We start from the raw sequence: 27,510 nt of genomic DNA on the forward strand, positions 1-27,510 counted from the left end.
TGGGCAGGGACTGGCTGGAGAACAGCCCTGAAGAAAGGGCCTTGGGGGTGCTGAGGGATGAGAAGCTGAACAGGAGCCAGCAGTGAGCACTTGCAACCCAGAGAGCCAAGCAGAGCCTGGGCTGCAGCAAGAGAAGTGTGGCCAGCAGGGCAAAGGAGGGGATTCTCCCCCTCTGCTCCACTCTGCTGAGACCACACCTGGAGCTCTGTGTCCAGTTCTGGAGTCTCTATTACAAGAAGGATCTGGAGGTGCTGGAAGGTGTCCAGAGAAGGGCCACCAGGATGAGCAGAGGGCTGGAGCTGCTCTGCTATGAGGACAGACTGAGAGAGTTGGGGTTGTTCAGTCTGGAGAGGAGAAGGCTCCCAGGAGACCTTCTTGTGGCCTTCCAGTATCTGAAGGGGGCTCCAAGAAAGCTGGGGAGGGACTTTTGAGGGTGTCAGGGAGTGATAGGACTAGGGGGGAATGGAGCAAAACTAGAAGTGGGGAGATTCAGATTGGATGTTAGGAAGAAGTTCTTCCCCATGAGGTTGGTGAGAGCCTGGCACAGGTTGCCCAGGGAGGTGGTGGAAGCCTCATCCCTGGAGGTGTTTGCAGCCAGGCTGGATGTGGCTGTGAGCAACCTGCTGTAGTGTGAGGTGTCCCTGCCCATGGCAGGGGGGTTGGAACTGGATGCTTCTTGAGGTCCCTTCCAACACTAACAGTTCTATGATTCTATGATCTCCTCCTAGGAGCCATCTTCAACTGTCTGTTTTGACAAAATATCAGGGAGATGTTTTTTTTTTTTTTTTTCTCAGTGACTAGCAGAGACCCTGACAGAGTTTTGTTGTTTTTTGGGGGTTTTCTTGGGGGTGGATGGGGCGACATATGGTTTGTCCATTAGGAAAAAAAAAATAAAAGAAAAGATAATTTTATCTCTGTTACTTTGACAAACTACTAATTTGTTTTTGATATAATTAATATTGGTTCAGCATCAGTGAAGCTTTATTAAATTTAAGAGGGAGGGGTGGGGAAATCCTTCTGGCTTAAGACACTGAAAACCAGTTAAGACTCAGGAGCTGCAGTTATTAAACTGGGATTCTCTGTTACTGCATGCAAGCACAGAACAGAATAAAAATATTTCTATGTGCAGATTCCAGTGTGGAGTGAAATTTAAACCAGAAGAATTCTTGGGTGTCTTCCTCTGTCCTGTTTTGCCAACATTTTCCATGTTGGGAATGGGACAGACAGCTCCAAATAGCAGTTCCAAATAATAAAAGTAAGTTTAGGTCCAGCAGCACCTCAAGAGTGGCTTCTCTCTCCATTTGAATTATGAAAGGACCCAAAGGATGTTCACTTGTTCAACTTAATGAGTGCCACTCTCTTTTCTTGCCTTTATAGGAGGCTGAGGTGGGATCAGAGAACGGTAGGGGTTGGAAAGGACCCTGAAACATCATTGAGTCCAACCCCCCTGCCAAAGCAGGATCACCTAGAGTAGGTCACAGGAACACACCCAGGCAGGTTTTGGCATCCACAACCTTCCTGGGTAACCTGTTCCAGTGTTTCACCACCCTAACTGTCAAGAATTTCTTCCTAATCTCCAGTCTAAATCTGCTTTTTTCCAGCCTGAAGCCATTGCCCTCATCCTGTCACCCCCAGCCCTTGGCAAAAGTCCCTCCCCTGCTCTCCTGGAGCCCTTTCAGATACTGGCAGACTGCTCTAAGCTCTCCCCACAGCCTTTTCTTCTCCAGGCTGAACAGCCCCAACTCTCTCAGCCTGCCCCCACAGGGAAAGTTCTCCACCCCTCTGATTATTTCTGTGGCCTTTTCCAACCAAAACAATGATCTGTGTTCCAAATGTGCAAAAATCTCATCAGACTAAGGTGGCTGACAAGGGAAGGACAAGGGCTTGTAGATTGCATGATGAGAGACAATGCCTTTGAGATTGAGGAGGGCAGATTTAGACTGGACATTAGGAATAAATTCTTTACAGTGAGGCTGGGGAGACACTGGAACAGGATGCCCAGGGAGGCTGTGGATGTCCCCTCCCTGGAGGTGTTCAAGGCCAGCTTGGATGAGGCCTTGAGCAACCTGGGCTGGTGGGAGGTGTCCCTGCCCATGGCAGGGGGGTTGGAGCTGGATGAGCTTTACAGTGGGGTCAATGCCATGGAGGTGGTTAAGCAAATCCTGGATGAGACACTTAGTGCCATGGTCTGGTTGATTAGCTAGGGTTGGGTGTTCACTTGGACTTGATGATCTTGGAGGTCTCTTCCAACCTGGTTGCTTCTGTGATTCTGAATCTGTGATTCTGATTCTGTGGTTCAGTCCTTTCCAACCCAACCCATTCTATGAATCTACGAATCATCCTCATAGCCTTCTGTTGGACTCCTCTAACATTTCCCTGTCTCTCTTGAACTGGGGAGCCCAGAACTGGACACAGTACTCCAGATGTGGTCACTGTCTGAGAAGGAATCCTACGGAAGGCCTTGACACATTGTTATAAACGGGAATTCTCCCTGAGGACAGGAGTTCTACCTGTGAGACTTAATTATAGAATCAACCAGGCTCAGAGATCATCAAGCCCAACCTATCACCCAGCACCTCATGACTAACTAACCCATGGCTCCAAATGCCATATCCAATCCTTTTTGAACACCTCAAAGGACAGTGACTCCACCACCTCCCTGGGCAGCACATCCCATGGCCAATCACTCTTTCTGGGAAGAACTTTCTCCTCACCTCCAGCCTCAACTTCCCCCTGCACAGCTTGAGACTGTGTCCTCTTGTTCTGGTGCTGGTTGCCTCGGAGAAGAGACCAACCCCCACCTGGCTACAACCTCCCTTCAGGTAGTTGTAGACAGCAATGAGGTCACCCCTGAGCCTTCTCCAGGGCACACACCCTCAAGCTCCCTCAGCCTCTCCTCACAGGGCTGTGCTCCAGACCTCTCCCCAGCCTCATTGCCCTTCTCTGGACACACTCAAGTGTCTCAATGTCCTTCTTAAATTGAGGAGTCCAGAACTGGACACAGTAAAGCTACAACCTAATTATTTTCCTTTGTCACCCCTCCTTTTTCTGACTGATGGTTGTATTATTTTTCTCTGAATCCTCCTCACTGGCCAAAGGTTGGCAGACAGAGGCTACTCCCAGGCCAGTGAGTTTACTTGCTGTGTCAAAGGAGGAAAGGGGTGAAAAAATCAACTTTCTGCCTTTAACCACAAAAAATGTTTATGCTTAGTTTGGTAGAGGTGTTATGTATAATGCCTTGTTAAAGAACCCCCTTTCTGGTGAATGGGGAGTGATGAGTGGGAAGAGTTGAGTCAGGCCAGCAAAAACCTCTCTGGGTTAGAATCATAGAATCAGTCAGGGTTGGAAGGGACCACAAGGATCAGCCAGTTCCAACCCCCCTGCCATGCCCAGGGACACCTCACACTACAGCAGGCTGGCCAGAGCCTCATCCAGCCTGGCTGCAAACACCTCCAGGGATGGGGCCCCAACCACCTCCCTGCACAACCCATTCCAGGCTCTCACCACTCTCATGGGGAAGAACTTCTTCCTCACGTCCAGCCTGAATCTCCCCACTTCCAGCTTTATTCCATTCCCCCCAGTCCTGTCACTACCTGACACCCTAAAAGGTCCCTCCCCAGCTTTCTTGTAGGTCCCTTCAGATACTGGAAGGCCACAAGAAGGTCTCCTGGGAGCCTTCTCTTCTCCAGACTGAACAGCCTCAACTCTCTCAGTCTGTCCTCATAGCAGAGCAGCTCCAGCCCTCTGCTCATCCTGGTGGCCCTTCTCTGGACACCTTCCAGCATGTCCAGATCCCTCTTGTAACAGAGGCTCCAGAACTGGATGCAGTACTCCAGGTGGGGTCTCACCAGAGCTGAGCAGAGGGGGAGAATCACCTCCCTTGCCCTGCTGGCCACACTTCTCCTGATGCAGCACAGGCTCTGCTTGGCTTTCTGGGCTGCAAGTGCACACTGACAGCTCCTGTTGAGCTTCTCATCCCCCAGCACCCCCAAGTCCCTCTCCTCAGGGCTGCTCTCCAGCCAGTCCCTGCCCAGCCTGGATTTGTGCTTGGGATTGCCTCCACCCAGCTGCAGGACCCTGCCCTTGGTCTTGTTGAACCTCCTGAGGTTGGCTTGTGCCCACCTCTGCAGCCTGTCCAGGTCCCTCTGGATGGATCCCTTCCCTCCAGCCTGTCTGCTGCACCACACAGCTTGGTGCCATCAGCAACCTTGCTGAGGGTGCCCTCAATGCCTCTGTCCATGGCACCAACAAAGATGTTGAACAAGCCTGGTGCCAGGACTGAGCCCTGAGGGACTCCACTTGTCCCTGGCCTCCACTGGGACATGGAGCCATTGACAGCCACTCTTTGGCTGTGGCCATCAAGCCAGTTCTTTATCCATCTGGTGGTCCACCCATCAAACCCATGTGTCACCAGTTTGGAGACCAGGATGTAGTGCAGGACAGTGTGGAAGGCTTTGCTCAGGTCCAGGTCAATGACACCAGAAATTCTGGTAGTGTCTAAACTTCTTCATAACTTGAATTTTATTACTCTGGCCTTGGATTTTCTGACCTCAGTAGCTGTTAACACCAATATCTGTATCAGGCCCTACCTAGAGCATATAGCTAAGTGGGAATAAACACACAAGATCCCTTTTAATGGCCACAAGAGAGAGAGAGAGAAATCAAATAAACAAGGCTGCCTCACTGACTACCTCATTTTGTCTTGAGTAGCTGAAACTGCTGTTGCAAAATGAGCTCTCCTTAGCCACAGGAGATCTGCTCCTGCTCCACCTTTTCACTAGGAGCTGTTTAATTGATTGCTGGAAAGATGACATTTTAATTAATGATGGAAATGCTCAGGGTGAGGTTTTCCAGGCAAATTTCAACATTCTTGGTGACAGGCACTGTAGCTAGCCCTGGAAATTAATAAAGCCACCTAGGAAGAGGAAGGACAATCTAGAAATGGTATTGTCACTCCAAGTCCCTCCCCAGCCTTCCTGTAGGTCCCCTTCAGATGTTGAAATGCAACTCTAAGCTTCTCACCCAGAGCCCTTCTCCTCTCCAGGCTGAGCAGTCCCAGTTCTTTCAGCCTATCCCCAGGGCAGAGGTGCTTCTTTGATCCTCTTAGCAGCCTCTGAACCCTCTCCCTCTTGTGTTGAGGGCTCCATAGCAGGACAGAGCATTGCAGGTGAGGTCTGAGCAGAGCAGGGGCAGGATCCTCTCTCTCCAGCTCTGGCAATGGGCACTGCCAGTGCCCATTGCTGGCTCCTGTGGGGCAGCTTCTCCCCCACCAGCACCCCCAAGTCCTTCTCTGCAGGGCTGCTTTCAGTCTCCTCATCTTCCAGCCTGGACTGATATCAAGGTGACCTGGGTGCAGGACCTTGCTCTTTGCCTTCTTGAATCTGAAGAGATTCTCCTCAGCCACCTCTCCAGCCTGTCCAGGTCCCTTCCACCCTGTCCTTCAGTCTTATCAACCAAACCACTCAGCTTGGTATCATAGCACCACAGAATGACTTAAGCTGGGAAGGGACCTTAGGGGATCTTCTACTGCAACCTCCCCTGAGGCTGAGAGTGCCTCAGTCTGCCTGCTTGGGTCACTGGCATTGTTTATATCACCAGATCATGGGCTGGGGATATGAATTAGCTGCAGGCAGATATTGCTGAGTCCATCTCATATCTGCCTGGGGAAACCCCAGAGATTATTTCCTCAGTGCATTCTTCTTTGACAGTGTAAATCTGTTTCCTTCCTTTAATGTGGCACTCAAACAATCACCCACTGGTGACTTTGGCATTATCAGGAGGATATTCCCAGACTGTGTTTGGAGCTGGAAGTGCTATTGCTGAGTGTGAAGCATTAGAAATTCCTCCCAAGCTGTTTGTGAGTGGGAAGAAGTCTACTTCTTTGGTGTTGCAAAACCACTGCCCTCAACCTAACTCTGGCATCTCCTGACTTTCAGAGCCCAGATCTGCTGGGATCATTCAGCTGGTTCCAGTGGGATTCTGCCAGCAGCAAATAAGGTCACCAGGGCTTCACATTGAACCTTCCTGCAAAAATACCTCATTTTCAGGTACTCAGCTTTGACTTTTGGAAGGCAAGAAAGTCAAGAAATCACATCAAGACTGTATGGCTGAAAGAGTTTCAGACTTCTACCCACAGCTTGGATTCTCCAAAGTTTTCAGAGCATTTTGCCATGCTGCTGGTTCAGTTTCTTCTGTATTTAGGCCACATCAGGACTTTAACCACCCAATGAATTGGGTTTGCCTACCATGCTACAACACAATCTCAAAGGTCTTTATCCTTCAGTATACTCTCAGAAGTCTTAGTTGGACTTGATGATCTTAGAGGTCTTTTCCAACTTTACTAATTCCATGATTCCATGATTTTATGACTCTATCCTGGACTGCAGCCAGAGGAGTGTGAGCAGCAGAGCAAGAGAGGGGATTCTGCCCCTTTGCTCTGCTCAGACCTCACCTCCAATCCTGCCTCCAGCTCTGGTGTCCCCAGCAGAAGAAGGACACAGAGCTGGTGGAGAGAGTCCAGAGGAGGCCACAAAGATGATCCAAGGGCTGGAGCAGCTCTGCTGTGAGCACAGGCTGAGGGAGCTGGGGGTGTGCAGCCTGCAGAGGAGAAGGCTCCAGGGGCACCTTAGAGCTGCCTGCCAGGACCTGAAGGGATCCTGCAGGAAGGCTGCAGAGAGACTTTTGCTGAGGGTGTCTGAGACAGGCCAAGGGGGAATGGTTTGGAGCTGAGGCAGAGCAGGGTTAGACTGGAGCTGAGGAAGATTAAGTGAAATTCAGGCTGCTAAAAGGATGTGTCTAGCAAGCGAGAATAAGAAGGACAAGAAGAAAGTTTTGGACATGGCAACTTTGGAACATGTTTTAATGGTCTCAGTGGTCTTAGGTTGAAGGTTGGACTGTAGAGATCTTTTCCAAGTGAAACAATTCTATGATTCTAAATTTCATCTGTGGTGCAACCTCACTGAAACCCAAAGAAGTCCACTGAGGGAAAACTGGACCCAGAAGATTTGCACCTTGGAAACGTTTGGCTTCTCTTCTTATTTTGTAAGGAATTCAGTGAATTGGAAACCAATTTTTATTTGAGGAAGGCTGAGGTCAGTGGTAGCTGTAGCTACTCTTGACTACTTCCCCTTGCTGCTCTGCAGCTCTGCTTAGAGTTTCTCAGAATCTTCCAAGATATAGCTATATATTAAGGTGCTTTAAAAACCCTCTTTGTTCTTTTCTGAGAAAAATAATTCAGGTGCAGTCTCTCCTCATTCAGATTGGAGATCCTGATTAGAGCCAGACAATCTGACCTTCAAAGGAAAAGAGATCATTTGGTGCATCACACCCATCTCTCAAAATTACAGCAAATTGGCCACTTCTTATTTTGTGTTCTTGTGTGCTTGGAGCAATCAGCTCACCTGCTCCTCACCTCAGCCTGTGCTGCCTGATGTGATGGATGGCATTCTGATCAAAGAGCTGGGAGGAATCTTCTGAGCTAAGACAATATTCCAGCTTAGGAAAAGATGTGTTGGCTCCAGAAGGCAGGAAGAATTCAGGGAGGTTTCTTTTAGGACTTCTCCAGGTCAGATTTTAGTTGGATCAGTTCCAGGCCAGCAACTGACCTTGAGGATGAAAACTCATGTCATGGTCAGATAACCTTCCAGTTTGGCTGGTTGGAATGAAATCCAGTTAGTGGCCAATCACAAGTGGTGTTCCCCAGGCCTCACTACTGGGGCAAATTCTCTCTAATATCTTTATCAATTATCTGAATGGGATTGAGTGCACCCACAGTGAGTCTGCAGATGACACAAAGCTTGGTGGTTCACAGTGATAGGAAAAGGAACAATGGGTTCAAACTTGACCAGAGAAGATTTCAGCTCAACATGAGGAGAAACTTCTTTGCAGTGAGGGTGATAGAGCCCTGGAACAGGCTGCCCAGGGGAGTTGTGGAGTCTTCTTCTCTGGAGCCTTTCCAACCCCACCTGGATGCATTCCTGTGCAGACTACCCTAAGTGACCCTGCTCTGGCAGGGGGGTTGGACCTGATGATCTCTTGAGGTCCCTTCCAACCTCTGATCTACTGTGAGACTGTGATCATAGGATGTTAGGGGTTGGAAGGGAACCCCAGAGATCATTGAGTCCAAGCCCCCTGCCAGAGCAGGACCATAGAATCCAGCACAGGTCATACAGGAATGCACCCCAGCTCCCTCAGCTGCTCCTCCCCAGCCCTCTTCTCCAGACTCTTCCCCAGCTTTGTTGCCTTTTGTCCTGGTTTGAAGCCAGCCAGAACATCTCTTGCCCCGAAAGGGACAAAAGAATGACACATGCAAACGGATTGGAGAGTGGTGGAAAGTTTAAATGGAAAAGCAATTGGTGAAGCTACAGAGAACTACAAACTACACAGCATAGTGGCAAAGAACATCCCAAAGCATACAGACTCCCTTACATAGTACCCAGAGGTTTCCCGATCCTTCCCTCCTCCCACCTGAGGGTCTACCCAATCCCTCAGGGCTCTTCCTTCCCCCCCTCCCACTGCTAGGCAAGTCTCAGGCTGGCCAGATCTGAGACTGCCCCCACCTCCATTCTCCTCCTGGCATTAGGCCTAGTCAGGCCTAAGAGGCCTGAGATACTCCCCTGGCATTACCCGATAAGAGAGGACATCTCCCATGGGAGCAGAGAGGGAAGAAAGAGGAAGAGAATGACTCTGCCGATGGCTTTATAGGGCACAGGATTTATGGGTAGAAATACGTCGTTTCCTGTGTCCACCCCTGTGGGTGGGCACCCAGGACACCAGAGGTGTACCTCATGCAGCAGTGGCAGGGGGCACCCAGCTTAAACTGCCACACCTTTCTCTAGATCTGCTCCATACCCTCAATGTCATTCTTGGAGTGGGAAGCCCAAAACTGAATCCAGGACTCAAGGAGTCTCCTTCTCTGGAGGCACTCAAAACCCTCCTGGATTCAGGTCCCTTCCAACCTGTACTATTCTATGAGTCTGTGAGTCCTTTCCAACCCCTAACATTCAGTGGTTCTGGGATTCTGGGATGCTGTAATTCTGGGATTCTGAGATTGTGTGATGCTGTGGTGCTGTGATGCTGTGATTATGGGATGCTGTGAATCTGTAATTCTGTGATGCTGTGTCTCTGTGATGCTGTGATTCTATGAATCTGTGATGCTGTGATTCTGTAATTCTGTGTTATGTGAGACTGTGATGCTGTGATTCTGTAATTCTGTGATCCTGTGATTCTGTAATTCTGTGATTCTCTGATTCTGCAATTCTGTAATTCTGTGATTCTGTTATGCTGTGATTTTTTTCTGTGTGATTCTGTGGCCTCAACAGTGCTGAGCACAGGGGGAAACCATGCTGGGCTGCCTGTGAGCAGGCACCAGGACCCTTTCCCATTCTTCTTTCCTGCCAAACATTGGGATGCCCAAAGCTTTAGCTGGCTGCAGCAGCTCTGCTGTACCTTTCCAAGCAGACCCTCCTGAGCTGTGCTAACTCCAGGGCAATTTGCATGCACTTGTGTAGCAGGGAGTCCTTCAGGCTTGCAGGATAATGGATGGAAACAAATCCCTGCCATTTCCTCTGCCATAAATAAAAGGTTTAATCTGCACTAGTTGCTCCAGACACAATTTTATGAGGTACTTCTCCTCGACAAGGTTTTAATAGGCTGGGGCAGGGAGTTGTACACAGTGCTTAATGCATGCTCTGATGTGTGTAAAATCTGGGAGCAGGGCAGGCAGTGCCTATTTATAGCAGCATCTGGGAGGTTGTGTGTAATGAGCACAGCAAACCAGAGACTCCACCAGAGGCACTTAAGGATGCACACGAACCCTGCAACCTGCCATTGCCTACCCTCCTTCTTGCTTTGCCCAGACAACCTTAACCTTCTCTCAGCCTCCTCTGATGGAATTATCCCAGCAGCCCACATCATCAGCTTGCAAAGTTCCTCCCACAGAGAAAGGATCTTTTCAGTTTGTCCTCTTCCAGGAGATGCTAATGAATGCATCTTCATTTGGAAATGCACTGATTGGCAGCCAGAGTGGCCTGCTGAAGATTAAAACACAAAGCTTCAGGGAGAAATGGAATGGAATTCAACAAAGGCAAGGGGAGAGGCTGGCACCTGGGAAGGAACAACCTCATGGAGCAGGAGAGGTTGGGGACTGAGCTGCTGGAGAGCACTGAAGGGGAAAAGGCCCTGGGGGTCCTGGTGAGTGGGAGGTTGCCCAAGAGCCAGCAATGTGCTCTGGTGGCCAAGAAGGCCAAGGGCAGCCTGGGGTGGGTCAGAAGGGCTGTGGTGAGTAGGTCAGAGAGATTCTCCTGCCCCTCTGCTCTGCCCTGGTGAGGTCACATCTGGAATATTGTGTCCAGTTCTGGACCCCTCAGTTCGAGAAAGACCTCAGGGAACTGCTTGAGAGAGTCCAGCACAGAGCCACAAAGCTGCTGAAGGCAGTGGAAGATCTTCCTCACAAGGAGAGCCTGAGGCAGCTGAGGGCTCTGAGCTTGGAGAAGAGGAGCCTGAGAGGTGACCTCATTGCTGTTGCTAAAGCTGTGCAGGATGAGTGCCCAGAGGCTGCAGCCAGGCTCTGTTGGGTGATGCCCAATGCCAGCACAAGGGGCAGGGGTGGAAGCTGAGGCAGAGGAAGTTCCATGGGAACAGGAGGAAAAGTTTTTTCCTGTGAGGGTGACAGAGCCCTGGAAGAGGCTGCCCAGGAGGTTGTGGAGTCTCCCTCTCTGGAGATATCCAAACCCACCTGAATGTGATCCTGTGGGACCTGCTCTGGGTGCTCCTGCTCTGGCGGGGGGGTTGGACTGGATGAGCTTTGGAGGTCCCTTCCAGCCCCTAACATTCTGTGATTCTGTGATTCAAGTCTTCATGGAGGAAGGCTTCCCAGGAAGGGATTTCTTGAATAAATAAACAAATAAATAAATAATGCTCTCTGCATGCCTTTTCCTGAGGGTGTTTTTCTGTTTTACCCTTGCACTGAAGCTATTATGCACAGCTTGAATCCTAGGCAGACATGATCCTGTGAAAATACAGCTAATTATACTATTCCCTCTCATTTTTACCAGCTATTATTTTCAGGGTTTTTGCTCTTCCTTTCACTTCTTCTTATTTTTTTTTTTTACTCTTTTTTTTTCTTTCCTTCCCCCAGCTGTTTTTTATCTGCTGCAAACATCACTTGCAGGTTATTACTTGCAGAGAAAAATACCAGCAGAAAATTGGTGGTAGATTGGTGAAGATGTAAATTGATTGCATATTAGGGGGCCTAAAGTACAAAATAGCTATTTGGGTCACTTATTTCCTCTGAATTCTTGCATGCTGGGCAATTCCCCAAAGTGTTTGAAAGGTCTTCTGCAAATTCCTCTCCACGAAATTGCAGAAGCTGAGCTCTGGTTTTTATTAAAGATGATAGAAGGGAAAGATGGGGGGGTGGGGGGAAATGGAGCATCCTTGGGAAAGCTGAGGAGCAATTTTGGGTGACCCCACAGACCTTGGAACAAAAGCTCACAGCAGAGTAATTACAGTGAGATGTTGGTTTCTGAGGCAAACACAGCCCTGGAATCACCACAGACAGATCCATTAGTGGAGGAGTGGTTGACACCCCACCAGGCTGACACCCCACCAGGCTGACACCCCATCACCCCACTCAGCAACCCAGGGAGGTGGTGGAGTCTCCATCCCTGGAGGATCTGAAATCATCTGGGACCTGGTTTAATGGCTATGGTGGTGTTGGGGTTGATGGTTGGATTGGATCTTAGAGGTCCTTTCCAACCCTAATGACTCTATAATTCCATCATATGAGGTGTTAATCCTGAAGGACATCTTATTCCACCTCCCTGGGACATTTATTCCCCCAGGGAAGTGGTGGAGTCTCCATCCCTGGAGGAAATGAAATCATTTGGGACCTGGTTTAATGGCCATGGTGGTGTTGGGTTGATGGTTGGATTGGATCTTTGAGGTCTTTTCCAACCCTAACGATTCTATAACTCTGTCATATGAGGTATAAATCCTGAAGGACATCTTATTCCCCCAGGAAGGTGATGGAGTCCCCATCCCTGGAGGAGCTGATATCACCTGTGGGCTCTGGGACCTGGTTGAATGGCCATGGTGGTGTTGGGTTGATGGTTGGATTGGATCTTTGAGGTCTTTTCCAACCCTAATGACTCTATAATTCCATCACATGAGGTATTAATCCTGAAGGACATCTTATTCCCCTTACTCAAGGTGCTGAGTGCTCGTGGTGGGGAGTAGAGGTTGATAGCCCCCCTCCCATCACTGCCAAGGGGCTGTTCCTCAGTTAAAAGCTCTTTGGAGCCTTTTTCTCTAAAGATGAATGTGTGTGATTGTTGTAAAAGGATTAAATTGATCCCCTTTGATGTATCTCTACCAGGTTTTATGAATGCTTTGACCAAACAGTGTGGGTGATAAATTAATTAGAGGTGATAAACTCATTAGAGTGATAAACCCAGGCTGGTGATAAACTCATTAGAGGAGAGGGCTGCTAGGGTGGGGCTGACAGGAGGCTTTCTATCACTGCCAGCAAAATTGCAAACTATCAAACTTCCTCTCACATAAATGATGATCTTGGCACTCTCCCCTCTTCCATCTCCCCCTCCCAAGGGGTGGGCTCAAGCACTTGCATCTTGCAGTTGTTATCCTCAGTCCCCCAACCCACAGATCCCTGCCTGTCCTGGTTAACCACTCCAGGTTCTCAGCTGGTGTCTGACATTCCCTCCTTTCCACCTAAATCCCAAGGCAGAGCAGGAATCCCTGTCTTCTTGTGCTTCCCACAGATATGCTCAGAGGCCTCCTTAGGTGCAAAGGCTGAGGGAGAACTTTCCCTTTTTCTGATACTGCTTAAGAAAGTGCTGCTTTAGCTCCCCACCATGGGTTCATAGGATGGTTTGGGTTGGAAGGGACATTAAAGATCCCCTAGTTCCAACTCCCCCCACCATGGGCAGGAACACCTCTCAGCTAGACTCAAGGCGTCATCCAGCCTGACCTTCAACACCCCCAGGCAGGAGGCAGCCACAGCCTCCCTGGGCAGCCTGTGCCAGAGTCTCAGCACCCTGGGACTGAAGAACTTCTTCCTCAGCTCCAGTCTAACCCTGCTCTGCCTCAGCTTCAAACCATTCCCCCTTGGACTGTCTGAGACACCCTCAGCAAAAGTCTCTCTGCAGCCTTCCTGCAGGATCCCTTCAGGTCCTGGCAGGCAGCTCTAAGATCCCCCTTGAGTCTTCTCCAGGCTGCACACCCCCAGCTCCCTCAGCACAGCAGAGCTGCTCCAGCCCTTGGATCATCTTTGTGGCCTCCTCTGGACTCACTCCAGCATCCCTGTGTCCTTCTGCTGCTGGGGCCAGCAGAACCTGTTTGTAATACATTGTACTGATCCCAAGACGCTTCTCCCTGCTGTAGGCATCCTCAAGCCCAAGTCCTCCAGGCTGGGGGTGCAGCATCCATGCATCCATCTGTCTTTACATGCAGCACCACAAGCTCAGAGCTGAATTCTTAACTCCTCAAACATTAGAATTTCAGAAAAGAAGAAGAAAATAGCACTTGTAGTGCTCTGGCCAGCTGGGGACTGTTTCATAACAAAGCCTTTTAATTCTTTTTTTTTTTTCCCTTCTCTTTAAATATAATTTGCTGGAACTTTACTTAGAGATGCAACAAATTAGGAGCTATTCATCTGATAATGAAGAAAGCCTCATGCAAATGGAAGCTGTGAATAGGCAATCAGAATTTCTTTTGGCCAGAAGGGGTTATTTGCCAGGCTACTATCTCAATATTGAGACCCAGCCTGCTCTCCCTACCATCAGGGCCAATTTTAGGCAGTAAATTTTCAGTTGTTAATTCTTAGTGCTTAATTCTCCATGCTACCTGTAGCTATCAGTAATCCCTGCATGAAAGATCACCAGGGAAAAAAAAAAAAAAAGGGGGAAAAAAGACCAAATGGTTTCACTTGGGATAATAGATAAATTGAACTCATCTCCCTTCAGGTCTGAATAAGCATTGAAATGGAAGCTTTTATTCTGCTGGAACAAAGTCTGTTCTGGGGATTCCACAATGTGATTACATGCAGGCTTTACATGAGTTCAGACAGCAGCCAGGAGGAGCAGCAGCTCAGCCAGCACTGCCTCATTGAAAGGAGCCAGAAATGTGTCCATAGCTGCAGCACTTCAGGCTCCTGAGCTGTTTGTCTGCTGACACCCAAATCCTTACTGTGCCATCAGGTAATCACAGAATCATGGAATCATAAAGTCACAGAATCACAGAATCACAAAATCATAGAATCATAGAATCATAAAGTCATAGAATCACAGAATCATAGAATCACAGAACCACAAAATCATAGAATCATAGAATCATAAAATCATAGAATGACAAAATAATAGAATCACAAACTCACAGAATCATAAAATCATAGAATCATGAAAACACAGACTCGTAAAATCACAGAATCACAAAACCATAGAATCATAAAATCGCAAAATCATAGAATCATAAAATCACAGAATCACAAAATCACAGAATCATAGAATCACAGAATCACAAAATCATAGAATCATAAAATCACAAAATCATAGAATCATAAAATCACAAAATCATAGAATGACAAAATAATAGAATCACAAACTCACAGAATCATAAAATCGTAGAATCATGAAATCACAGAATCATAGAATCACACAACCATAAAATAATAAAATCATAGAATCATAAAATAATAAAATCATAGAATCATGAAATCATAGAATCATAAAATCATAGATTCACAAAATCATAGAATCACAGAATCAAAAAATCATGCAATCATAGACTCAGAGAATCAATGGATTCTTTGGGTTGGAGAAGCCCTCTAAGTTCATTCAGTCCAACCCTCAACCCAACCCAACCATGGTCATCAAACCCTGTCTCTATGTGCCATGTCCACCTGGTTTTTGAGCACCTCCAGGGATGGGGACTTCACCACCTCCCTGGGCAGCCTATTCCAATCCCTGACCACTCTTTGCAGTCAAGAAGTTTCTTCTCATATCCAAACTAAACCCCCCCTGGGGCAGCTTGAGGCCATTTCCCCTCCTCCTATCACTTGGCACTAGGGGGAAGAGCCCAACCCTCACCTGGCTCCAACCTCCTCTCAGGAGCTGTAGGAGCAATGAGGTCTCCCCTCAGTCTCCTCTTCAGAATAAGCAACCACAGCTCCCTCAGCTGCTCCTCCCCAGCCCTATTCTCCAGACCCTTCCACATCTTCATTGCCCTTCTCTGGACCTGTTCCAGCCCCTCAGTGTCTTTCTTGTATCAACGGCTCAAAACTGACCCCAGGACTCCAGCTGTGGCCTCACCATTGCTGAGTCCAGAGGGACAATTCCTGCCCTGCTCCTGCTGCCCACACCACTGCTGATCCAGGCCAGGCTGCTGGTGCCCTTCTTGGCCACCTGGGCACCCCCTGACTCATCTTCAGCTGCTGCCCATCATCACCCCCAGGGCTTTCTCTGCTGGGCACTTTCCAGCCACTCTGCCCCAAGCCTGGAGTGTTTATGGGGTTGTTGTGCCCCAAGAGCAGGACTCACCCCTTGACCTTGTTGGACCTGATCCCACTGACCTCAGCCCATGGATCCAGCCTGGTCAGGTCCCTCTGCAGAGCTTTCTTACCCTCCAGCAGGTCAACACTGCCTCCCACTTTAGTGTCAGCTGTAAACTCACCGGAGGTACCTCAGTCTCCTCACCCAGATCATTGCTAAAGGTGTTAAACAGAACTGGCCTCTGGGTGCTGAGCCCTGGGGATCACCACTGGTGACTGGACTCACCTCCACTCCCCACCACTCCTTGGCCCTCCCCAGCCAGTCAGTTTTGTGGCCAGAGAAGCAGCTGTGCTGTGCTCTGCTGGACTTTGTCCTTCTCTCTGCTGGCAAAATGCTGATTACCCAACCTGTGCTGGAGCCAGGAGGAAGGACCTGTGTGGGCCCAGGGTCATGCATTTTCTTAGCAAGTTACACAGGTTATGTGGGCATGGAACACATCCCCAGAGCCACAGCCTTCCTCCTGCCTTGTTTTAATTGCTAAATAAATTAGCTGTGCATGTGTAAAGCCATCTCCTCCAGCAATTAATGCACCACGGCAGAATGTCTGAGGGAAGGGAGACTAAGCTGAGCATGTGCCTGGGTGTTTTACCACTTCTGCTGAGCCTGGGTTTTCCCAGCTCCGCATGGAGAGCTCTCATTCATCACCCTGCCCTCTCCCAGGGGCCTCCAGAAGAAGGAGGGGAGCCCTAAATCCCTGTCAGCCAGCTGAGGCTGTGCACTGGGTAACAGATTTCTTGCATCCCCCAAAGGTGGCCTCTAACAAGTTTAATAAATCTTTGGTGGTGTAGCTTCTGCAGCTCAAATAGGTAAAGGGCAGATGGTGCTGTTCTGACTGATCCTGAACCAAAGCTGCTCCCTCCACTGCTCAGGGAGTGAAATATAGCAGTTGTGGGCAGGAGAGGCACAGCCTGGCTGCTCAAGACCAAGCCTTTCTCCTTGTGCCAGGCAGTGGTTGCTGCATCCCCAGCCAGGCTCAATTTGCAGTGCCCAGGGGACAAGAGGCACCTTGCCCACAGTGTCCAGCACAGCCCTGCCAGAGCACACTGCCAGCACTAACTGTCTGTGGATTTACTCACAGAATGGGGAGGGACCTCTGGAGGTTATCCAGTCCAACACTCCTGCCAGGGTAGGGTCACAAAGAGTAAGTCACACAGGGAAACATCCAGGTGGGTTTGGAATGCCTCCAGGGAAGGAGACTCCACAGCCCCTCTGGGCAGCCTGCTCCAGGGCTCTGCCACCCTCAAAGTGAAGAATGGAACCTTCATGGGAACATGGAACCTCCTGTGTTCCACTTCATGTCCATTGCCCTCTGACCTAGCACTGGACACTACTGAGAAGAGTCCAGCTCCCTCCTCCTGACACCTTCCCTTTAGATATTGATCACCATCAATGAGTTCCCTCCCCTCAGCCTCCTCCAGACTAAACAGCCTCAGGTCTCTCAGCTTCTCCTCCTCAGAGAGATGCTCCATGCCCCTCATCACTTTGTGACCCTCAGCTGGACCCTCTCCAGGATTTCTCTGTGCCTTTTGAACTGGGGAGCCCAGAACTGGACACAATACTCCAGATGAAGCCTCACCAGGGCAGAGTGGAGGGGGAGGAGAACCTCTCTGAGCCTGCTGGCCACACTCTTTTTCCAGCACCCCAGGAGATCATTTGCCTTCTTGGCTACAAGGGACCATTGCTGGTTCATGGAGAACTTCCTGCCCACCAGACCTCTCTGGGCAGCCTGCTGGTGAATTTTCTTCCAGCCCAGAGCAGCAGAGAATGTTAAACCAGGAGCTGCTGTGCTCTGCCAGCCTTCAGGCTTGAGATCACATTGGGCCACAGATGGTGCAGGAACTCCTGGAGCTGGGACCTGGCTGCCACTCTGCAGCATGATCCTGAAATGGTTTGGGTTGGAAGAGACCTCTAAAGGTCATCTGGTCCAGAAGCAGAGGCATCCCCAACCAGGTCAGCTTGCTTCAGAGCCCCAACAAACCTGACCTTGAATGTCTCCAGGCAGGGGGCATCTACCTCCTCTCTGGGCAGCCTGCTCCTGGGCTCTGCCACCCTCAAAGGGGAGAATTTGTTCTTTCTGTGTCCATGGAGCCTCCTGCATTCCACTTTGTGTCCACTGCCCCTTGTCCCGTCCCCGGATGCCGCTGAGAAGAGTCTGACTCCATCCTCCTGATAACCCCCTGTAGATATTCATCAGCACTGATGAGATGCCCTCTCAGTCTCCTCCAGGCTAAGCAGCTCCTCTGCAGAGCTGCCTCTGCTTTAGTCCCAGCTCCCTTACTCCCTTGCTTCCCAGCAGCCCCTCCTCAATTTCCTTCTCAGTGCTGCACATTTTCACAGAATCACAGAATCAGCCAGGTTGGAAAAGACCTTCAAGATCATCCAGTCTGACCCACCACCCAACACCATATAATCAACTAAACCATGGCACTAAGTGCCTCATCCAGTCTTATTTTAAACACTTCCAGGGATGGTGACTCCACCACCTCCCTGGGCTGCCTGTTCCAATGGCCAATCTCTCTTTGCAAAGAATTTCTTCCTAACATCCAGCCTAAATTGTCAGGGTTGGAAGGGATCTCAAGGCTGATCCAGTTCCAACCCCCCTGCCATGGGCAGGGACACATCACACCACAGCAGGTTGCTCACAGCCACATCCAGCCTGGCTGCAAAAACCTCCAGGGATGAGGCTTCCACCACCTCCCTGGGCAACCTGTGCCAGTCTCTCACCACCCTCCTGGGGAAGAATTTCTTCCTCACATCCAGTCTGAACCTCCCCATTTATAGTTTTGCTCCATTCCATTGCTGATTAATATTTCAACACAAGAGTCAAGCTCTGAGGGGCTGTGAGTGGAGAAATTATTTCCTACCAAATAACAAATGATTTCCTACCAAATAACAAATGATTTTGACCTGCTGCCTGGCTGTCATAGCCCTGCAAGGGAGTGAGGGCAAACCAAGCAAAAGCTGCTTAGCTCAGCTCCACTCCCCTCTCTTTCCACCCTCAAATTAATTGTTATCATTATCTAGCTGCTTCCTGGAGTCCATCAACTCAACCTGCTCCCCAAACTGCCAGGGCACTAACAGCAGCTGGACCTGACACACAGCCTTGCCCTTGGTGGATTAAATCATTCTGATGTAATGTCTGACCAAGCCCCTGACTCACCTAGTAAAACCTTGGAGGTTTTATTTTTTTTCTCTCTCTCTTCCCCCCGACCCACCCCCAGGCTTGTAATGAGGCCAAACTCACCTAGGACCAAAGGAAGGTCTTATGAAAATGGAGCCAGCCCTCAAATCTGAGCCAACCCATTTGGCCAGGCAGGAGTTTTTTCCTACTTCTTGTGGCAAATGGTTCCAAATTTCTCCTTCTTTCCCCCTCATCCCCCCCCTTCACTTGCAAAGCTTGATTGAGTCAGCAGCAGCTTGCCACTTCTGCCTTCCAGGTGGCTGTGCTGTCTCCTCCTGCACTAACTCATGTAGGTCATTAATATGCTAAATAAGTTGTAGCCAATTGGCTCCCATGGTGACAGCACCAAAAAGCTTCATGAATAATCAATGAAGCACCTGGAGGCATGAAATTTTCATACAAAGAGTTCCCAGGCTGGGGATTTGGGGGTTGGGGTTTGGTTTGGGTTTGTGGGGGTGTTTTTGTTTTGTTTTGTATTTTTCTTGCATTGAAGCTGAGAAGTGATAGACATGGCTGGCACTGGTGAGGAGGTTCCAAAATAACAAGGGGGATTTTTAAGAGGAAAAGAGCAATTTGATTAAAAAGCTGAACACCAGCTCCTGGAGCATTCAGGAGGTGTCCCTGCCCATGGCAGGGGAGTTGGAACTAGATGATCCTTGTGGTCCCTTCCAACCCTGACTGATTCTATGATTCTAAAAGCACCTGAACTGGTGCCCTTGCTGAGAAAAAGCACCTGAACTGATGCCCTTGAGAAGAAAAAGCACCTAAATGGATTCCTTTGCTTTGAAAAAGCACCTGAGTTGGTTTCCTTCCTAAGAAGCAGAACCTAAATGAATTCCCTTGCTATGAAAAAGGGCCTAAATGGATTACCTTGAGAAGAAAAAGCACCTAAATGGATTCTCTTGCTATGAAAAAGCATCTAAATAGATTCCATTGCTATGAAAAAGGACTTAAATGGATTCCCCTGCTATGAAAAGGGACCTGAACGGATTCCCTTGAGAAGAAAAAGCACCTGAATGGATTCCCTTGCTATGAAAAAGGACCTGAATGGATTCCTTGCTATGAAAAAGGGCCTGAATGGATTCCCTTGAAGTTAAAAAGAACCTCAATGGATTCCCTTGCTATGAAAATCACCTGAATGGATTCCCTTGAGAAGAAAAAAACACCTGAGTGGATTCCCTTGCTAAGAAAAAGCACCAGACTGGATTCCCTTCCCACCTTTTTGGACAGAGGCATGTTTTAGAGTTGGTGAGGGCACCTGGAAATACCTCTGCACGAGGTTGTTGTGCAGCAGCTGGCACTTGGACTAGTTGACTGCCATCCTGTTGGACTCTGCCCACCTGCCCAGGTTCCTCTGCAGAGCCTTTCTACCCTCTGACAGATCAATACCTGCTCCCAACTTGGTGTCATCTTCAGACTTACTCATGGTGGACTCTATCCCCTCATCAGGTCACCAGGAGTGAATAGATGAGTTGTAGATGTCCAACCCCTAAATGTCTCCACCTCGATAGATGATTCCTTACTGCAGAGTGGTCCTGCAGAGTCCAGCTCATCTTATTATGAATCAAATCCACTGTGAGGAGTGGCTACAGGGCTGCTGGATGAGCAGTGTGTCCAAACTGGTGACACATGGGTTTGATGGGTGGACCACCAGATGGATAAAGAACTGGCTTGATGGCCACAGCCAAAGAGTGGCTGTCAATGGCTCCATGTCCCAGTGGAGGCCAGGGACAAGTGGAGTCCCTCAGGGCTCAGTCCTGGCACCAGGCTTGTTCAACATCTTTGTTGGTGCCATGGACAGAGGCATTGAGGGCACCCTCAGCAAGGTTGCTGATGGCACCAAGCTGTGTGGTGCAGCAGACAGGCTGGAGGGAAGGGATCCATCCAGAGGGACCTGGACAGGCTGCAGAGGTGGGCACAAGCCAACCTCAGGAGGTTCAACAAGACCAAGGGCAGGGTCCTGCAGCTGGGTGGAGGCAATCCCAAGCACAAATCCAGGCTGGGCAGGGACTGGCTGGAGAGCAGCCCTGAGGAGAGGGACTTGGGGGTGCTGGGGGATGAGAAGCTCAACAGGAGCTGTCAGTGTGCACTTGCAGCCCAGAAAGCCAAGCAGAGCCTGTGCTGCATCAGGAGAAGTGTGGCCAGCAGGGCAAGGGAGGTGATTCTCCCCCTCTGCTCAGCTCTGCTGAGACCCCACCTGGAGTACTGCATCCAGTTCTGGAGCCTCTGTTACAAGAGGGATCTGGACATGCTGGAAGGTGTCCAGAGAAGGGCCACCAGGATGAGCAGAGGGCTGGAGCAGGATCTCAGGTAGTGACAGGACTGGGGGGAATGGAATAAAGCTGGAAGTGAGAAGATTCAGGCTGGATGTGAGGAAGAAGTTCTTCCCCATGAGAGTGGTGAGAGCCTGGAATGGGTTGTGCAGGGAGGTGGTTGAGGCTCCATCCCTGGAGGTGTTTAAGGCCAGGCTGGATGAGGCTCTGGTCATAGAATCATAGAATCATAGAATCAAGAAGGCTGGAAGAGACCTCAAAGATCATCGAGTCCAACCTGTCACCCTAAACCTCATGACTATCTAAACCATGGCACCAAGTGCCACGTCCAATCCCCTCTTGAACACCTCCAGGGATGCTGACTCCACCACCTCCCTGGGCAGCACATTCCAATGGCCAACCACTCTCTCTGTGAAGAACTTTCTCCTCACCTCCAGCCTAAACCTCCCCTGGCGCAGCTTGAGACTGTGTCCTCTTGTTCTGCTGCTGGTTGCCTGGGAGAAGAGACCAACCCCCTCCTGGCTACAACCTCCCTTCAGGTAGTTGTAGACAGCAATGAGGTCTCCCCTGAGCCTCCTCTTCTCCAGGCTAAACAGTCCCAGCTCCCTCAGCCTCTCCTCACAGGGCTTGTGCTCAAGGCCTCTCCCCAGCCTCGTTGCCCTTCTCCGGACATGCTCCAGCAATTCAACATCTTTCCTAAACTGAGGGGCCCAGAACTGGACACAGGACTCAAGGTGTGGCCTAACCAGTGCTGTGTACAGGGGTACAATGACCTCCCTGCTCCTGCTGGCCACACTATGCCTGATGCAGGCCAGGATGCCATTGGCTCTCTTGGCCACCTGGGCACACTGCTGGCTCATGTTCAGCTGCTGTCAACCAGTACCCCCAGGTCCCTTTCTGCCTGGCTGCTCTCCAGCCACTCTGACCCCAGCCTGTAGCTCTGCATGGGGTTGTTGTGGCCAAAGTGGAGCACCTGGCACTTGGATTTGTTGAATGCCATCCTGTTGGACTCTGCCCATCTGTCCAGCCTGTCAAGGTCCCTCTGCAGAGCCCTTCTACCTTCTAACAGATCAACTCCTGCTCCCAGCTTGGTGTCATATGCAAATTTACTGATGATGGACTCAATCCCCTCATCCAGATCATCAATAAAGATATTGAACAGGATGGGGCCCAGCACTGATCCCTGGGGGACACCACTAGTGACAGGCTGCCAGCTGGATGTGGCACCATTCACCACCACTCTCTGGGCTCGGCCCTCCAGCCAGTTCCTAACCCAGCACAGAGTGCTGCTGTCCAAGCCACAGGCTGCCAGCTTGGCCAGGAGTTTGCTGTGGGGGACAGTGTCAAAGGCCTTGCTGAAGTCCAGGTAGACTACATCCACAGCCTTTCCCACGTCCACCAGGCTGGTCACCTGATCATAGAAGGAGATCAGGTTGGTGAGGCAGGACCTGCCCTTCCTAAATCCATGTTGGCTGGGCCTGATTCCTTGGCTATCCTTCAGGTATGCAGTGATTGCCCCCAAGACAATCTGCTCCATGATTTTCCCTGGCACTGAGGTCAGGCTGACAGGCCTGTAGTTCCCAGGTTCTTCTGTCCATCCCTTCTTGTGGATGGGTGTCACATTGGCCAGTTTCCAGTCTTCTGGGACCTCTCCAGTGAGCCAGGACTGGTGGAAAATGATGGAGAGAGGCTTGGCCAGCTCATCTGCCAGCTCTTTCAGCACCCTAGGATGAATCCCATCAGGTCCCATGGACTTGTGAATATCCAAGTGACTCAACAAGTCTCGAACTAATTCCACAGCCTGATGTAGTGTGAGGTGTCCCTGCCCATGGCAGGGGGATTGGAACTGGATGCTCCTTGTGGTCCCTTCCAACCCTGACTGATTCTATGATTCTGTGATTCTATGATTCTATGTGTTTGCCAGGTGGTTTCAAAACATCATCTACCTTCATTGCTTAAGGCAACCATGGTTTGGTGTGGTCCTGTCAAGCATCACTGTCAATTATTGGGAAGCAATATCTGAGCTCCTCAAGGCTCAGAGCAATTGCATTCAGCAGAATTCCGACTTCTAGAGGTGCATTTGCAGGATCATCCTGGAGTTTCATCTCCCATGAGGCTATCCCTGGATGTCAGCTCATCCAAAGGACTCAGTCACCACTTGACCTGAAGGAAGGGAAGGCAGGGGTGTGCAGGGCAGCTGAAGGAGCCACTGAGGGAGGAACTGCAGAGATGGTTGGAAGAGAATTCAGCAGACAAAACCCTGCATGGGATGAAGCGGAGCATGGCCGTGCAGACTCCAGGAGCCTCCCTTTGAGGCACCTCTCTTCTCCCAGGTTTGGAAGCTGTCTGAGATCTGCAGCCTTCCAAACCACTTAACTGCAATCAAGCCTGAGCTGATTATCTGCTGATTGCTGACATTTGCTGTCTGGCAATGTGAAAGACCTTCTCCTCCTCACTGCAGTTTCCTCAGCGGAGCAGAGTCGGTGGATATGCCACAAAGCTTTCTCCTGCTTCACTGCCTTGCTGCCTTCTTCCTCAGCTCAAATCTGCATGCCCCAAACCTTTTGTTTTTCCTTCTTCCCCCCCCCCCCCCCCCCCCTTTTTTTTTCCCTCCCTATTTTGACTGGATTTGTTCACCTGGTATCTGACAAACTGGAGTGCTACCTGTGTTAGAGGATGGCAGAGCAGTGGCTGTGGTTTGTCTTGCTCTCAGTAAAGCATTTGCCACTGTCTGCCACAGCCTCCCCCCAGCCAGACTGAGGCAGTGTGCTCTGGGTGGTCAGGGAGTGAGGTGGATGGGAACTGGCTGAAGGAAAGAAATCAGATTGGAACTGGTTGAAGGGAAGAAGTCAGAGTTGTGGTCAATGGCACAGAGTCCACTTGGAGGCTTATGTCTAGTGGAGTCCCTCAGGGGTCAGTACTGGGACCACTTCTATTCAACAATGAGCTGGCTGAGGGCACAGAGGGCACTGGCAGCAAGTCTGCTGATGGCACCAGACTGGGTGGAGTGGCTGCCACAGGAGGGTTGTGCTGCCACTCAGCCAGACCTGGGCAGGCTGAGAGCTGGGCAGGGAGAAATGGAATGGAATTTAACAAGGGCAAGGGGAGAGGCTGGCACCTGGGAAAGGACAACCTCATGGAGCAGGAGAGGTTGGGGACTGAGCTGCTGGAGAGCACTGAAGGGGAAAAGGCCCTGGGGGTCCTGGTGGGTGAGAGGTTGCCCTTGAGCCAGCAATGTGCTCTGGTGGCCAAGAAGGCCAAGGGCAGCCTGGGGTGGGTCAGAAGGGCTGTGGTGAGTAGGTCAGAGAGGTTCTCCTGCCTCCTCTGCTCTGCCCTGCTGAGGCCACATCTGGAATATTGTGTCCAGTTCTGGGCCCCTTAGTTCAAGAGGGACCTCAGGGAACTGCTTGAGAGAGTCCAGCACAGAGCCACAAAGCTGCTGAAGGCAGTGGAACATCTTCCTCACAAGGAGAGCCTGAGGCAGCTGAGGGCTCTGTAGCTTGGAGAGGAGGAGCCTGAGAGGTGACCTCATTGCTGTTGCTAAAGCTGTGCAGGATGAGTGCCCAGAGGCTGGAGCCAGGCTCTGATGGGTGATGCCCAATGCCAGCACAAGGGGCAATGGTGGAAGCTGAGGCAGAGGAAGTTCCATGGGAACAGGAGGAAGAATTTTTTCCCCTGTGAGGTGACAGAGCACTGGAAGAGGCTGCCCATGGGGGCTGTGGAGTCTCCCTCTCTGGAGATATTCAAGACCCACCTGGATGTGATCCTGTGTGACCTGCTCTGGGTACCCCTGCTCTGACAGTGGGGTTGGTCTGGATAAGCTTTGGAGGTCCCTTCCAGCCCCTACCATTCTGTGATTCTGTGATTCTGTGTTATTCGGGGGAAATAAAAGAAAGAATAATCATACAAAGACCCTATTAATATTTTATTAGCATTCCTTTTCTTCCTGAGACTGTCTGACAGCTTACCCAAGATAGCTGACTTCCATTATTTTATTCCCCCCCCTCAACCTGTATTCCTCTTGTCACTGTCTTTTCCCAGCATCAATCCAGTCAGATGTTTTTTCATTATTATTACCAGAAGGCTTCAGCAGCCTGTAATTACCCTAAAAATTTTCTTAACTTTTATTTCTGAAGCTTGGATTTTTTTTTCCCCACTTCTTTTCATTTTCTTTTTTTCCCTTCCCCTAATAATTTATTTATATATATATATATATATATATTTTTAATATATTTAGGTAAGATCTGTAATTAACCTTGCAGCTGTTGATAGTCTGCTCCAGTCTGTAAGGCTGACATTTCACCAAGCTTCTTTGTGTCCCACCCCCAACCCCCTCTTTTCCTGCTCCACTGCTGGTGAGGAGCTGGTTGCAGTAATGAGATTCCTGCCTTCAAAGAGATGAACGAAACACAGACAACAAATTCCCTTTGGGATTGCTTTGCAGAATCCATTTTTAATGCTGAGATAATTAAAAGTCCTGCTCTTGAGAGCACACAGTGCCAGGCTTCCAGGCATTTCCCACCTGCAGTTCCTTAGGGTTGGGCAAGGATGCTGTGTGGTGCCAGCTCTGTGGCAGCCTCTGTGGCTTGCCCAGGAAGGGAAGGAGGAGAAGCCTTACACCAGCTTTGGGCTGGGAAGGGACCCTTGGGAAGGGACCCCTGGGAAGGGACCATGCCTGAGCTGACAGACACTAAATAGAGTTGTGTAAAGTAGATATACATATAGCTGGGTTGGAAGGCAGCCTCAAAGGGCATCTTGTCCAACCCTCCTGCAGGCAGCAGGGACACCTCCAGCTAGAGCAGGCTGCCCAGGGCCACATCCAGTCTGATCTCGAATGTCTCCAGGGATGGGGTCTCAACCACATCTCTGGGCAGCCTGTTCCAGTGTTTCACCACTCTCACTGTGCAGAACTTCCTCCTGGTGTCCAACCTAAAGCTCCCCTGCTCCAGTCTCAAACCATTGCCTCTCATCCTATGCCCTTCTGGACAGTCCCTCTCCAGCCTTCCTGTAGGTCTCCTTCAGAATCATAGAATCATTTCAGTTGGATAAAGCTCTGTCAGATCATCCAGGCTACCAAGGCTGGGGCTAAGCCATGGCCCTCAGCACCACATCTCTGCCTTTTTCAAACACCTCCAGGGATGGGGATTCAACCTCCTCCCTGGGCATTAAAAGAGAGGAAAAGAGAAGAAAAGAGGAGAAAAAAAAAAGGAGGAGAGGAGAGGAGGGGAGGGGAGGGGAGGGGAGGAGAGGGGAAGGGAGGGGAGGGGAGGGGAGGAGAGGGGAGGGGAGGGGGAAAAAAACTAACAAATAAAGAAACAAAAAAACCACCCAAACCAGTAAACTGGAAGAGGAAAAGAAGAAACCACCTGAAGCACTTCAGAGATGTATCCCACATGCTAGTAGCAGCTGTAGCCCTGTTGACAATATAATTCCTCTCCAATCCCCAGGTTATAAATCAGATACTGAATGTCAGAGTGTGGGAAAATGATACTTGAAGAGTCTTGAAAAGAATTATCCACTGGAAGAAGAAAGAAAGCTGAAGTAAACCAAAGGAGGAAGCATGTTGGTGGTCCAGTGAAGAAACCACAAATCCAGCCTGGTGAAAAACAAAAAAAAAAAAAAGGAGAATTTAATGCAGCCACAATAAACACATTTGGCTGATGTGAAGACTTTGCCTGCTGTTATCTTAGAGTACTCAAGGTTTATTTGTTTTTAGTGCTCTTAGGGACTGAGGCACATGGTGAAAGCTGCTGCTTTTGTGTTGCTAAGCTGTTAACAAGCAAGGAACATGTGCTGATGTTAGGGCAGTGGCAGGGAAACATAAATATCAGAGAATCAGAGAGTGCCTTAGGGTGGAAGGGACCTCAGGGATCATCTAATCCACCCCCCCTGCCATGGGCAGGGACGCTCTCAACCAGACTCAGCTGCTCAAGGCCTCATCCAGTCTGGCCTTCAACACCCCCAGGCAGGAGGCAGCCACAGCCTCCCTGGGCAGCCTGTGCCAGAGTCTCAGCACCCTGGGACTGAAGAACTTCTTCCTCAGCTCCACTCTAACCCTGCTCTGTCTCAGCTCCAAACCATTCCCCCAGAATTGTTTCATATGGAGTCCAACCTTCAAGCCAGCACCACCATGGACATTAAAGCATGGCCCCAGGTGCCCTGGCCACAGGTTTCTTGAACACCTCCAGGGATGGGGACTCCACTGACTCCCTGGGCAGCCTGTTCCACTCTTCCCATAAAGAAATTCCTTCCAATATCCAACCTAAACCACCCCAGGCACAACTTCAGGCTCCCACACTTACAGTGTTCTTCCTCACCTCCAGGCTCCTGCTCTGCCTCAGCTTCAAACCATTCCCCCTTGACCTGTCTCTAGACGCCCTCAGCCAAACTCCCTCTGCAGCCTTCCTGCAGGATCTCTTCAGGTGGGAGATCTGAGGTCCCCCTGGAGTCTTCCCTTCTCCAGGCTAACCAGCCCCAGGTCCTTCAGCCT

The sequence above is a fragment of the Indicator indicator genome, chromosome 9, assembly GCF_027791375.1.
Source record: "Indicator indicator isolate 239-I01 chromosome 9, UM_Iind_1.1, whole genome shotgun sequence".
Taxonomy (NCBI): Eukaryota; Metazoa; Chordata; class Aves; order Piciformes; family Indicatoridae; genus Indicator; species Indicator indicator.